Source organism: Anguilla rostrata, chromosome 16 (genome assembly GCF_018555375.3).
Source record: "Anguilla rostrata isolate EN2019 chromosome 16, ASM1855537v3, whole genome shotgun sequence".
Classification (NCBI taxonomy): domain Eukaryota; kingdom Metazoa; phylum Chordata; class Actinopteri; order Anguilliformes; family Anguillidae; genus Anguilla; species Anguilla rostrata.
This window is the reverse complement of record NC_057948.1, coordinates 1,960,494-1,975,985: the sequence shown is the minus strand read 5'-3', so window position 1 is coordinate 1,975,985 and position 15,492 is coordinate 1,960,494. Positions and strand designations below refer to the sequence as shown.

The 15,492-nt window shown below is 41.2% G+C and overlaps 1 pseudogene; it reads right to left on the bottom strand.

Annotated features, from left to right (window-relative positions):
* Positions 1 to 8,858: 8,858 nt before the first annotated feature.
* Positions 8,859 to 8,996, bottom strand: LOC135242797 (5S ribosomal RNA; annotated as a pseudogene).
* Positions 8,997 to 15,492: the final 6,496 nt, after the last annotated feature.

Below are 15,492 nucleotides of genomic sequence, written 5' to 3'. Positions count from 1 at the left end.
CATGGGGATAAAGAAGTTGTCTATGTATGTATGTACAATATGTATTTTACATGCAGTATTTATTGTACGTAGCAAATATACAATAACTTGCACATGTACTCAAATTCAGTTCAGAAGCAAGTATAAACATGTTTTCTGGAGAAACATGCTTCCTGTAGTTACTCAGCAGCAGTTTTGTACATTAATTTCAATGTGTTCCATGAGGCAATTCGAAATATTTGACTCTTTGATCTGACACAAAATTTGCATGACATTGTAAAATGGTAAGATTACAAAACACAGGGCCAAGTGACTTGAAAGAACTGAGGAAATATTGGGTAGCATTGCTTTGAAATACATCTTATGTCATTTCGGTGAGGCAAGATAGCCTATATTGTTTGTAGTACCGTAACTTGGCGTCATTTTGATATCAATACTTTTGAGTAACTTGGCATTTTTGTACGTTGAAAACGTGTTTTTTATGAGATATCATTTCTTTTTGCAAAGCGTTTTATTATGAGAGTGAGAAATGCAAAGTGACCCTGTAAGAAATGGTTGTGGATTATGGCTATCCTTGTGTGAATTTGTACAGTCTAATGAGCGTGTACGTTTAGCAGTTTCGGTTTGCTATATATGTAAAACAGTGGCTGTGAGAAATGGTGCGGTGGCGTAATTGTAAACGCATCAGAAAAGGTGAAATATGGCCAGTGTAGCTATGTAGGCTACTCACGGATTTGACGGGCATCCAATGAGCCTTGATTGACAAAAGAATCAGCAAGCCCGTAGAATTAGAGCTGCCTAGGTCGCAACTTGTGTACCCTTCTGTCCTGCTCCGTTGTCTGTTATTTCGTGAAGATGCACTTTTAGTGTTTGTAAGGTTTATAAGGCATTTTGATAGGCTTATCTGCAGGTAGGAATCCTCTTTGCTGTTTTGTTAAGCTAGAACCGGAAAAGTTGATAGTGGAGAATAGAAGCAGACGCATATGTCCCAGCAGACTTTGCATATGAGAAAATAACAAGTGTGAGATAAATTAGGCGAAATGATGAAATTGCGTAGTTGAAACAATATGTTTTTTAGCAGAATGGGCATGTTAGTGAAGGTTGACATGATCACAGACTATAGTGCGAAGTAAATGAAGTGACCATGAGCGAGCTTAGTTTCCTTATCAAATGGTATATATAACAGTCTGTATTTAACATTAGTTGTTGAAGTGGAGGGTTAAATAACGTGTGCAATCTAATGTACTAATGTGTTTTTCTCATGTTCAGTGCTAGTAGTTATACTTATGAGTGAATCATGATTTTAAATGTAATGTTTTAATGCGGAGTTGCAGAACGTACATACGTAGTAATTGTTTGTAGCCTATGTGGCTAGATAGAGAACAGGGCGAGGTAACATGAATGTAGAAACGTGGCGTTTGCTGATATGAAGGTTTTGTACGGTAGCCAAGTGAAGAAATATAGTTAGTAGAAATGGCACAGTGGTGAACTGGTGTAACTTTTTAATAAAAGGAATACATTTGCCGTCATGAAATGCATATGGGTGGCCGTGAGTGAGTTTTGGTAAAGCAAATATAAGCGTAAGAAAACGTTAGTGTAAAAGAGGAAATGATCTGCCTGAGGGCGAGTCGGGATTCAAGCTTTAAACCGGAGGTTTACCAGTCTGTGACTTCGTTAGTGCAGCACCATGCCATAGCTATGCAATGCGTGAAATATCATTAGCAAACCTGCCGGTGGTTTTAAAGAAGAACACAGACCAGTAAGCACAGAAGAGCTCCCGTTGAATCCATATGGCTTAGCAATATTGTAGCCAGTTAATAACTGAACGTACAGACGGTAAGTCATAATGCATATGGCTTAGCAATATTGTAGCCGGTTAATAACTGAACGGTGAACGGCGGGTAGATATGGTGCAAAAGCAATAATTGATAAGTAGGCTAGTAGACAATTATTAGTGAGGGTCAAAGCAGGTTAAAGAAACGTGTTCCTAGCTGGGCTTGAACCTACGACCCCGTGTTCCCAAGACTGTAACCTTGCCCACTAGGCCACAGGCAGACTAGCTGTTTCAACTGGAAATGTTTCAGAGTAGAAAGGTATGGGTATTTTGCGTGTGTATGCGCGTTTTTGATTGGGTCGTGTAGGTGAACATTTGGCTGGTGTCAGTGAAATGTCCAATGGGGAGACATGTTGTTAGTGGGATAGGTGGCAGGAAAAATAAGAATGAGAAGAAGAAGAAGAAGAAGAAGAAGAAGAAAGAGAAGAAGAAGAAGAAGAAGAAGGAGAAAACGCAAAATCCCCTTAGTTTGGGGCTTTATTGTGTGGACATGTGAAGTTGTTTATGAATTCTCTCTGTTGAAATGGGGTCAGAATGCACAGAATTTAATGTTTTTAAGGGCCGAGTGTCTGTGGCTGTTGTGGTTATTTCTGTGGAGAACCCTGAAAAGTGCCAAACTCTCGGTGCTGTATAGGTATGGGGCATGCCCCCGCCAAGGCGTAACTTGGCGGGATGGCATACCTGCCATCCCAATGTGGCTATCCAAGTGGCTAGTTCCTTAACTTGTGAGTGTATGTTCACAGGCACATGTGTGCGCATAAATGTGTGTATATTATTATATATGAATTTTATACGCACATGGGACCAGGTGCAATATTTTCGCACATGCAGGCACATTTCTTATAGTATATAATAGCACATTTCTTATAGCTTATAGTATATAGTATAGTATATTTTGCCTATCGGTCTTTCTATATTGGAAGATTACTAACACGTTCTTCTGTACATATATGAAGCCTTGCGCACACATGTGGTTGTAAGTTCATTAAATTCATGTCTGTGGGAACTACTACGTTACATGATCCCATTACTAACTGATATGCTAGGACCAATGTTTTAAATTTGATGCGAGCCATAACAGGCAGCCAGTGGAGGGTAGTTAGTAGGGGAGTGACGTGGGAGTGTCTGGGGAGGTTGAAGACCAGACGAGCTGCAGCATTCTGAATGAGTTACAGGGGTCTGATGGCAGATGCCGGTAGTCCAGCCAGAAGAGGGTTGCAGTAGTCCAGGCGGGATAATACCATTGCTTGGACCAGGAGTTGGGTTGAGTAGTACTATTATTATTATCATTAGTATTATTGTTGAGGTATGAACCTTTAATTTTCCGCTAGCCAATTCATGACTGATCTTAAATTCATTTCAGTAAATGCCCAGGGCCTTAATATTCCACATAAAAGGACTTCTATTTTAGAATTTTTTCGAAGGAAGAATGTTGACTTTGCCATGGTTCAGGAATCACATCTATTCCGCAAAGATACTGGTCGCTTTGCGAATAAGTTCTATCTTCCTATTGCTTCTTCCTCTGCTCCCACAAAAATTAGGGGCTTGATGATAGTTTGCATTCGCAAGCTGAAATTTGATCTTATTGACTCCTGGGCTGATCAGGATGGGTGGATGGCCATTGCTAAGATTCGGTTGGACCGAAAAAATATTGCATTCATTTCTGTTTATGCTCCAAATAAGTTTGACACTGGCTTTCATGACTTATTAACCTAAACTCTCCTGGACCTTACAGGTTTTCGGATGGTGGTGGGTGCCGATTTTAATGCAGTTTGGGATAATAACATGGATAGAACAGGTGGGGCACAGAATAGAGATCAACATCTTGCTTCTGATGCACTGCGCCAGTGGGCGTCCCATACAGGTATGATCGGCATTTGCCGTTCGATGAACCCCTCTATAAAAGATTACTCCTTTTTTTTGGGCAGGCATAGATCGTTTTCAAGGATTGATTTTCTTTTTGCGTTTAAAGACCTATTTCATAATATACGTAATATTTGTTATATACCAGTCACTTGGTCTGATCATAAACCTACTTACTGTGTGGTCACCATAAGGGCTCCTCCATCCAGAGCACCCAGATGGGGCTTTAACTCATTGCTGCTGCGCGAGGAAACGAACAAATCTCAGTTTGAGACCAATTTCCGTGTCTTTTTAGAATTCAACAAGGGCTCAGTTTCAGATCCGAGGATTCTATGGGAAGCAGTGAACGGGTTCATAAGACGTAATACCACTCTGTATGTGTCAGCCCGCAATAAAGAACGCACAGCTAAATTGGAAGAACTGGAACATAGGTATGCTGTTTTAGATGCTACTTTGCAACATAACTACAGCGATTCTGTGTATCTTCAAAAGGAGCTGGTCAAAAAGAAAATTAATTATTTTCTTAGGCGCCGCTCCAAATTTCTTATGCATAGAACTAGGCAGTACTATTTTAATTCTGCGAGACCAAGTCACCTGTTGACCATGAGGCTCTGGACCAGTGAACATTTTGCCGATATATTTAACATTAAGTCTAAAGACGGTACTGTTTTAACTGAGCCTAAGAGTGTCAACTCGACCTTTGCATCTTTTTATGAGGATCTGTACAGTTCAGAGACTTTGACAATCCGTCTTATAAAAGTTTTTTAAATAACATTCATATGGAGCGTCTCTCTGATCGCGATTCTGAAAATCTTAATGCGGCCATTACAATATATGAACTCAAGAAGGCGGCGAAGGACATGCGTCAGGGTAAATCTCCAGGCCCAGACGGGATCCCACCCGAGTTTTACATTGCTTTTTGGCCTGTACTCGACCCGTTGCTGGCAGACATGATACAGTTTTTGATTAAGATGGGATCTTTTTTGAGGGACGTCAATTGTGATTTAATATCCCTGCTTCTGAAAAAAAGGCAAAGATCCCACAGAGTGTGTTAATTATAGACCCCTTTCACTTCTAAATGCGGACTTAAAGATTTATGCCAAAGTTTTGGCACAGTGCCTCCAAGGTCACATGATACAGCTGGTGCACGGCGATCAAACTGGCTTCATAAAATCTAGACTGGCTTCAGATAATATAAGGAGGCTGCTGCACGTCATGCACAGCGCCCCAAATCTAACTTCTCCAGCTGCAGTCATGTCGTTAGATGCCATGAAGGCTTTTGACCGCCTAGAGTGGCCTTATTTATGGTCAGTGCTTGAGACGATGGGCTTTGGTGCCCCCTTTATCGATATGATAATGGTGCTATATAAGAATCCAACAGCAATGGTGCTCACGAGCAAGATCTGCTCCCCTCCATTTTCCATCTCGTGAGGGTCGAGACCGGGCTGCCCACTGAGTCCATTACTGTTTGCGCTTTCGTTGGAGCCGCTGGCGCAGACCATTCGTTGCTCACCTGTTCTATCACCGATTTCCATTAATGGCACCCACCACCACATTTCATTATACGCGGATGATGTATTGTTATACACCGTTGTATCCCACACATATTTATCATTTTTAACCAATACAGCAAGCTTTCTGGATTTAAAATAAATTGGCAGAAATCTGCTTTACTACTGCTGAATCAAGCAACAGCTAACGTCCCCATCTCCCTACCCATGCCATTAGTAAATAATTTTACATACTTGGGCATAGAAATCTTCCCTTCTATACAGACAATAGTAAAACACAATTTTAGTGATACTCTCAATAAAATCAGCTTTGATCTGGACAAATGGTTTAATCTCCCCAATTCACTTCGCAGTCAAATCTCCATTATTAAAATGAATATTTTACCTCTGATTAATTTTGTTAGCACAATGCTACCCCTTCCTCCACCTCCTCAGTTCTGTAGTAAGCTCCAATCGATGGTGACCAAATTCTTATGGCGAGGCAAGCGTCCATACATTAAACTCTTAACTATGCAGCGGGAAAGGCAGGCTGGGGGTCTGTCTCTCCCAAACTTTAAACATCACAACTGGGCTTTTACACTCAGACCCCTGCTGACCTGGTTACACACCGATGCACAGGTGTCGTGGCGTTTCTTGGAGGAGAGTCTGGTGTCTCTTTACTCCCTCCAAGATCTTATATATTTAAACCTGCCCATCATTCTGTGTCGCCGTAGCTTTGGCCCTATTATCTCTCAAATCTGTATGGAGATCGGTGGAGAAGCTGTGTGGCTACTCTCGTGTGTGGAACTCAAAATCCCCATTATTTAATAACCCTAATCTACTGATTGGAGACCAAACTATCCAGTTCTCACAGTGGAGGGAGAGAGGCATCCGTGTACTCGGTGATATTTATGCAGATGTAGGTTTATGTTCTTTTCAGGACCTATGTTCAAAATTTTAAATACCGCGCTCCTCTTTTTTCTTTTATTTGAAATTATGTTCGGCTCTCAAGGCCAGTGGAGTCCCATGGCAAAGTCCTCTTCCATCACATCCACTTCATAAAATTGTACATTGCACCAGAGGCACAAGTGGCCTAGTTTCTAGACTTTATCTGTTTATCTCTCAGCATGCTCACAGGCCCCTGGAATTAGACACTCTATGGAGAGCTGACTGCCCAGATCTGGACCCAACATTTGATAGGCACAAAGTCTGGTCTAACATTTTAATAGCCTCCAGAAACCCTGATCATCAACAAATACACTATAATTTTACTCATAGAGTGTACCTCGCCCCCAGAAAGCTTTGTATAATGAAAGTGACCACTGATTCAACTTGCACTTTGTGTCCTATTAAGGCGACAGGGACTTATTTACACATGTTTTGGGAGTGCTCTACGGTGGCTGGATTCTGGCGAATGATTGCATCCAATGCCTCCATGCTTTTTGAGAATACAGTACCCTATTCGCCTTTTATATTTTGTTAAAGGATTTATCCAGTTTGAACCTGACATTGCCCCAAAAACGAGCCTTTATAGCTGGACTGACAGCAGCTAAAAAACTGATGGCTACCCGCTGGAAACCTTGCCATACGCTTTCTTTTCGAGCTTGGATCATAGCTTATCTTGATATAGCATATCTGGAGCTGTCGACAGCCCATATGCATGGGGCCAAGGAATCAGTGGCTGAACTGTGGAGTTCCATTTCTGAGAAACTCAAAACACTACTGTAGTACCGTCATGTCGGGATGGGTGGCCTGGATTTTGGGTGGGTGGGTGGGGAAGGATGGGAGGGAGGGGAACCATGGCAGGGAGGGTTTTGTTTTGTTTTGCCCTTATTATTATTATTGTTGTGCCTTTTTTTCTTTACTTTCTTTTCTCTTCCCTTTTTATGATATGAGCTTTCTGATTATGTATTGCTGATGATTATATCAAAATCAATAAAAAATTTGATCGCAAAAAATGTATTGACCACAGCACGTTCATCAAAAGGGGTGGGACCACTGGCAGGTAGGTTCGTTTTCTGCTCTAGAATGACATTCCTGAAATTGGAGGTGTCAAACCTCAGGCAATACTTATTGAAGCTCTTGTTCAAGCTGTTTGTCACATCTGAAACCCTCCAGTACAACCTTAGAGTTCCTTTTGCTCCTTGTGTCAACAATAGTTTTCATACCGTCCCAGGCAGAACCTACTCTTTTTTTTTTTTAAATATGCTTTGCTCTCCATATTTCAAATTTCACTTCACTTTTCAACCTGTTCAATTCTGAGAGGTTGCCCTCCTGAAATGCACGCCTCTTTCCATTCAACAACACCTTAAGTGATTTTGTCACACATGGCTTACTATTTGGGTACACCTTCACAAACTTATCAGGGATTACCTTGTCCACACAGTAGAAAATGTAACAGCTGACAATATCAGTAAGATCATCAATGTCAGAACAGGACGCCTTAAACATACCCCAGTCTGTACAGTCATAACAGCCCTGTAGGCTCAGGATGGAATCATCAGTCCAGTTCTTAGTCCGTTTGATGAGGGTTTTTCCCCTCCTCAGGGCAGTGCGATACGATGGGATGAGCTGGACGCAGTTGTGGTCAGCCCCACCCAGCGGGGGAAGGGGGAGAGCTATGTACGCTCCTTTGACAGAACCGTAACACAGGTCCAGCGTCATGTTGTGTCTGGTCAGGCATGTAGCGTATTGGTGAAAGTCTCTCAAAGTCTTTTTCAAAGAACAGTGATTAAAATCGCCAAGGACTAAAACTGGAGCGTTGGGAGATATAGATTGCAGTCTTTCGGTTACTTGCAGCATAGACGCCGAGGCTTTATCCACGTTTGCTTTTGGGTGGATGTATACAACCGTGACAAATATTTGGGTAAACTCGCGGGGCAAATATGGGGGGGGGGGCGCAGAGACACGGACAACAGTTCAGCATCTTTAGTGCACAGTCTTTCTCTCACAAGAACATTATTGATCTTTGATTCCCGTATAGGCAGACCCCTCCACCTTGCGACATGCCAGTCACACTGGCATCTCGGTCGAGGCGCACGAGCGCACCAAACCCGTCAATGCCCACTTCAGTGTCCAAATCTCTGTCCGAAAGCCATGTCTCTGTAATCGCCAGTGAACACGCGTCTCTGAATTCATGCTGAAATCGTACATGGGCTTGCAACTCGTCAGTTTTATTACGGGGAGGCTGTGCGTTTGATAGAATGATGGAAGGCAGGGGAATACGGGAGAGAGATTGCTTTCTCAGTCTTTTGGCATACGCCACCCCGCTTACCTCGCTTCCTTGTCTTGCGGGGTAACTCGCCGGTAAATTCCCCTTTTCCACTTGATTGATCAGCAAAACAGTTGAGATTGGGGAAGATTAGATCCGAGGGAGGGTTGTTGACCTGAAGGTTACTCCACTGCAGGAGAAACTCCCTGCTGTATTGGATGTGCTTTGGGTTGGGCAACTCATTCAGAGTTTCCATGAGGTGGAACGCTGTCCACAGTAAAAACAAAGCTGTCAACTCCATGCTTTTGTTTTGCATTAAAACATAGCAACAGGACAGCGTAAGAAGTCAACACCTTGCTTCTCACGCATTGATCTCTCGGGCTGTTGCATTCAGTGCGTAGAAATAAGCAAACAAACACAAAGCCAGATATGACTTGCTGCCGGTCGCTGCACGAGCATGCGCCCTAGCGTCCGGGTGGGGAGCTTACTGCACCTGGTATTCCCACACGGTCTCCCATCCAAGTACTAACCAGGCCCGACCCTGCTTAGCTTCCAGGATCAGACAAGATCAGATGAGATCAGAGGAGATCGGGGTTTTCAGGGTGGTGTGGCCATAAGCAAACTCCACAGTTGTTCTCATGTTTTAAGCATTGCAGGAGATATGGCTGTAAAGTACTATGTTTCACAAATGATCCAGACGATGTTTTAACAATCAAGAACAGTATGTATATTGATGGGATTATATAGTCAATCAGTGTCCTTTCATTGATCAATGTTACACTGTGGCCACATACTTCTAAAGCATAGTACTGTCCAATCGTGTTAAAAAGCCAGCATGATCACTCTGACATCACTTGCAATAGATTTTTTGGCTGTCATTTATACTCAAGGATACCAAAAACAAGATGGACCCACTGCTCTTTCCACACAAGGTGAGGCACGACATTGATGGTTCTGTAATTTTTCTCTTTTTTTTACATTGTAATTTAATTTCAGTTCAGTGAAGTCTTGAGAACCTGTCAACTTCTGCCTTGAAACGCAACCTCTGGAGTTCAGTCCCTTGCAGTATTGTCACAAGGCCACCAGGTGGCAGAATGCATCTGCTTTGTGTTACAGTATTCCAACAAACTCACAGATCTGATAGTCATCAAAAAAATACTCTGATACATTTGCCCATTTCCAGCTCCTTCCACAGTACAGGCCTTTTTCACCAGGAAGAGCGTTGGACAGCTCAGCCATAGGCATTTCGATAAACATTGCATGGAGATTTCAATTTAAAGTACATGTCGGCCCATATCCCCACGTTAAAGTCGCGGTCGTTTGTTAATTCTCGTGTTGAGCTTTCACTATTCGCCGCGGTCTCTTATTATTTGAGGCATAGCTTCCATCTACAGGTGCATCGTAGAAAAATGCCTAGAAGGTAGGCTAATTCTAATGCATATTTTCTGTCCAACTAATTCGTTTAAATTCACAACTCATTGGTTTGTTCACGTGCTCTTCAGTTCTCTGTGGAATGCCAAAATAGCCCAGTGCAGTGATATTTTAGAATCAGGTCAAATTATACAATTTTGCCTGATCACTTTAACAGTCAAAGCTAGAATTATGAAGAAAGGCTTGTGTGTGCATGTGTGCATGCAAAGCGAAGTGGTGCGAAAGCATGTGAACTAAGCGTTACACTGACTATTGTGGTACTCAAAATATTTTCCTGAGGTTGGCAGGTCTGATTTCAAGTTTTTGCTCCTGACCTCCTGCATGGACATGCACCAGTGTACATAACCAACCTGCTCCTGTCTTATAAGCCCACAAGGTCACTTCGTTCTCAAAACGCAGGCTACTTGGTAGTCCCAAGAATTTCCAAAAACCTAAAAAGTGGTAGAGCTTCCTCCTACAGAGCCCCACTACTGTGGAACAGGCTTCCAAAATGTATAAAGGAGTCAAACACAGTCTCAATAATTAAATCTAGATTAAAAACGCACCTCTATGCTCAGGCTTATAATCAGTTATAGTCTGGAGACAGGATGGGAGAAGCCTGTAGTCATAGAGCATTGTAGGGTGGCAATCCTTTCCTTACTGTCACCTGTCAATCAGCTGTGACCCGACTTTACATAGGCTAGCTTTTGATAGGTGGGTATGGTTGTCCCCCCTCATGACTGCATGGGCTCTCCATCCCTGTCCTAGTATCTATGCAGCCATATATTATTCCTGGCGGGGTCCCCCCAATTCATACCACTGCCACTATCTATTGCAAATTCCCTAACTGCCGTTTCTACCTCCTTCCCCACGCTGCCGGCGGGGCTCTTGCCCCAATCTTCGAGAGTGCTGTCGTCTGGTCTCCCCCACCACTGCGGTCCAGCCCCTCTTTCGTCATTGCCTCCACCCTGCTCACTTCCGTCGCCACTTGCTGCTCCCCACCACCGCCACCCGGCCCCATCCATCATCTGAGCCTCTTTATGAACCCTGTAAAACTGACTGACATGCTGGTCACCAGTCGGCACCCTGAGCCGACCATAGGAGGATGGGTTTCCCCCTTGAGCCTGGTTCCTTCCAAGGTTTCTTCCCATCTGCCACAGGGAGTTTTTCCTTGCCACTGTTGCCTTAGGCTTGGTCCCGTGGGGGTCTACACCAAGGTTGTCTATAAAGCGTATTGTGACAACTGCTGTAAAATACACTATACAAATAAAATTTGATTGATTGATTAATTGCTTGTTATAAGGTCAGTTTGGTCTTAATGGAGGCTCTGTTCAGGAGATATAGCTACAAGTCAAACAGATTGCTCGCTTGCTTTAAGGTCCTCAAGACTAAAAAAATCAAGCTTTTAAAAAAGATTAAACCTGATACTGTGTCCAGAGGGAGGAAAAAGGCAGTCAGTTGAAGGGAACGCTGTAGGTGGTGTAGCTGGCCTCCATTCTCCTCGGTCTGCTCAGGGGACTGTGAGCTGAAAAGCAGCCGAAAGGAAAGCAGGTTGCTGGTCTTACGGCAGAGATCAGGCTTTATCACGTAGTGCCTCCACAGTTCCACACAACAGGCATTGAGTTTGGGGGGTGGGGTGGAGGGGTGGGGCGGCGGGGGTTCATGGGATCATGGAGTCCTTTCCTGAAAAGGAACACTCTCTGGAGTGCAGGGGGGCAGAGCTCTGTGCTAAAGCTGACATGTCCAATATGAGCTATTTTGCTGATGTTTCTTTAAAGATCATGGGGGGGTACTTCTTATTTAAAGGCATTCATGCAAAATTATAGATATCACAAGCCGAAACTCTGTCAATCAATAAAAAAACGAATTGCTAATATGGTGGGTCATGGTGTGTGTGTGTGCGCGTGTGTGTGTGTCTGCGAATGCATGTGTGTACGCATGTGTGCATGTGTGTGTTTGCAACTGTTTTAATCCTAATTCATTCAGACTTATGTTACACAGTAAAATAAGAACCACCATTCATTGACACTAAAAATGTTTTTTCGACGTGGCTGCTTTCATATTCTGTAGTTGACTCTCTTTATCCTGAAAATGTACTTTTAAACATAATTTAATATTGACATAGGAGTGGAAAGCTGTCATAAATCCACAAATACGATAAATTGACTACATTTTTCCAGGCGTTTATCAGTAAAGGAATTCATTAGAGGTATAGCCCGAAGGGAAGGGGCCATTGTTTATTTCCTGGTGAGATTTACGGCCTAACGGTGATGGAGTATAGGACTGTAAGAAAGTGATCACATTCGAAAAAGATCTCATTGTGTTCCCTTGGTTTGGACGAGCTGAAAAAAAACCCAAAATGCATCTACTTCTGCTTTCGGCTTTCATTTCATCCTTTTAAAGATCAATGAGGGTGCAGGTTAGTGAACTTTGGTATTCTAATCTAACTTCTTGACAAATTATTTGCAAAAATTACAGGTTTATATATTAGTTCTAATAAATGCATTAATGATACATACTGTAAAAATGTATTGCATCTCTCTTAGGCATTATTCAATATCATACGTCAATCCTATTATTTCTGTTAATAGAATGACAGAATTGTATGTACTGATATTAATAACGTATATTACACAGTATTATCGGTAGCACTATAATATGTGATCAGATATACACTGGAAAAAATACAGCTCAACAAATTAATTCATCTTTAGAATAAAATATATAATTTTCTTTTTCTTTTTTCCTTTAGAACACTTGCAGTAGCTTATTAATAATTTTAATACAAAATTATCGTAGCACATAATATTGATCACGACTATACTACTAAGAAAAAATCAGCTTCAATAAAAATTATGACTTTTAGAATAAATAGTAAGGTTTTTGATTACTTTTACTTATTGGAACACTGGCAGTACTTATTTTGGTTTTCGGTTAACCATTCACAAACCTTTCTCATGCTGCTGTTGCTAAAATGGAAGGATTTGACAGAAAATTAAAATCACATGTAGTATGCATGCTTATCCTTAAATGCACACTGGGCCATTGCTGCCACGGTCGGTTGTTCATCAGAACAGGTTTTGCGAGCAATGGTCTGTGCAATCAGCAGGCGTACCGGAGGCTGAGATTATTATTATAATTCCGTATTGTTAGGCAAAACATACAGAAAAATCGATTAAGAATGTTGTTTTATTTCTTCTTTTTTCTTTTATGTCATTTGTACATAAAACAATTGAACCAATAAACCTTAAACCGTGGAATTACTTGTATTTGGCTGGTGGCGTGGATTTTACTAAAATGTGTAACCTATAAATTATACCTCTAAAATCTAAATCTGGAATGCAGTCAGGCCTCAAGCTCCTTTATAAAAAGCAACTGCTGTACTTCTGTCCTCAGCAATCATCAATGTCCCTAGACTACTCAATTAGATGCAGCTGCTGACTGGACTGTGTTCCTCTGACTGACAGGGCCTTTAAACAGTGGTGGCTCAGCGCACAGCTGTTCATACACAGCTTTACATTGACATGCACAAGGGTTAGCATCCTGTCCAGCTTCTGCACGAACGGCCACAGAGGACAATGTGTTTTTGGTGAACTGTAAAGCATTTTACTTGGAACAGACAGCATGTCATTTTTAATGGTTAAAAATGATACGTGGCTGTGATGATATAATGCAGAGTAGTGGTTTTTAAATTGGCATGGATTAATAGTGACAGAATGGTAACAAATGTAGTGTTCATTTGTAGTGTTCATTGCATTTTGTTTTACAGGAATGGCCATAATTTGACATAATCACTATACCATCTGCCCTAAGGAAAACATTCTAAATGATGGAAATTAAGGAGAAATTGCTTTGCCATCTAGGACCAAATCACAGATGGACCAGTCACCCTCAGAAAATGTGTACTAAACTTTCTGCCCGATTTTCTTTTTAGGTGTCAGCCTGAAACCATGCATTTCTGCAACACGACTCTTGCACATAATTCCATTTATTTGCAAGTGATTCATTATTTGGTATTTAAAAAAAAAAAAAAAAAACTATTAGTTGAAAACTATTAGACTGATGTATTAAGGATTTTACAGTCTCCTATTCCATTGTGTAAATTGATTCACGTTTCATTAAAAGGCCATATAACACTGGTTTTGGAAAAACCGTGACCCCAAACTAAGCGTCAAGCACCTGTTGCATTTTATTGAAATGTCACAAATCACCTATGGTACCTTGCTTGGTCAAACTCCAACTCAGATCGTTGCCGGCCCTTCTAAGTTTCGCAAATCAACTGATTGGAAGCACCATAGTTTAAACGCAGCCTGTATTTGATTCACTCTGCGTCACTTCTTCCCTTTTAAAGTAGACTACACGCTTGCGATATATTTAATATCGTTAAATGCGCGCCTGCATGGTTCGAATTCACGGGGGCTCGGGAGCTACTGGCCTCCTTACTGGTCGGGGCATCTCTACAGGTCTATGGAAATCCAAGGTGGATCTATTTCTGTGGGTCACTGTGCCGCATGTTTTCAGCCTCTGACTCTGTACTGCACTGAATTTACTGTATCCAACATCCGAAGAATTATCAAAACATATAAAACCGAACATAAACACATACAAGTGGATAGACTGAAGGGGATTTATTGATCTGTATTCGCCGAATTTGGTTGTTATATAGAGATGTTGTTACTTAGCGACCGTCCCTAAATATGGTGTCAAAAACTAATTCCGGAATCCGGATGTTTTGAAACAATAATAACACGTTGCGTTTTAAATGGTCATTGATTTAATGCCATCGAGGTGTCAAAAACAATGTCCTTCAAATGTAAATTTGAGCTTGAACAAAACAATTTTATTTAGTTACAATAACAATAACATAACACCTATGGGAAAGAAACGCTGCTTTTCAGCTCACAGCCCCCTAAGAAGACCGAGGAGAATGGTGGCCAGTAGTAGTAATTCGGTAACTAAATTTATTAACGAAACTTGTTTGTTCACACTAGTAACCTAAGGTATCGAACATTTCTAGGCAACACAATGCAAAAATAACCGACGTAACAGTGAAACAAGAATCATTGTAAATTCGCTCTTTTATCTTCACAATGATGTCACAGACGTACATGTACACTGAAAATGTGCAACCAATTCATCATTGATCACTACTTCACTTACTTCAGCTCACTGAACAAGACGATACACTGCAAACAATTACCAAAATGCTTCAAGTATTCATTTTTATGTTGTTGTCCGGTAAGTACTTAACCTTTATATTTAATTGTCCATGTTATCGCCTTTTTGTACATTCGTATCTATTAGTTTCATCTCATAAGTCGTTCTCTTGCACAAAACAGACCTGGGATTAATATAATATATAATGGAGTAACTATTTTAAAAATAATCAAATGCAAAAATATTTTCTCTAAATAGCATTTTTCAATTTAGAGTATTTTGTTGGTTTTGTTTTATCGTATAATTATTTAGGATATAGTTTAACATAAACAGAAGTCTATAATAACCTATAATCATGGAGTAAAATTCATTATGAAATATGATCTTCCATAATTGTTAGGCTGAGGTTTAAACTGGCAGTAAAACAATATCCTTCATTCAAATGACAAGAACAATGCACCATATTGTGGTGTGTAAAACATCATCTCTATGTCAGGTAAACAGGTATCCATATGATTAATAATTTTTAAAACACGTTGGCCCAGGTA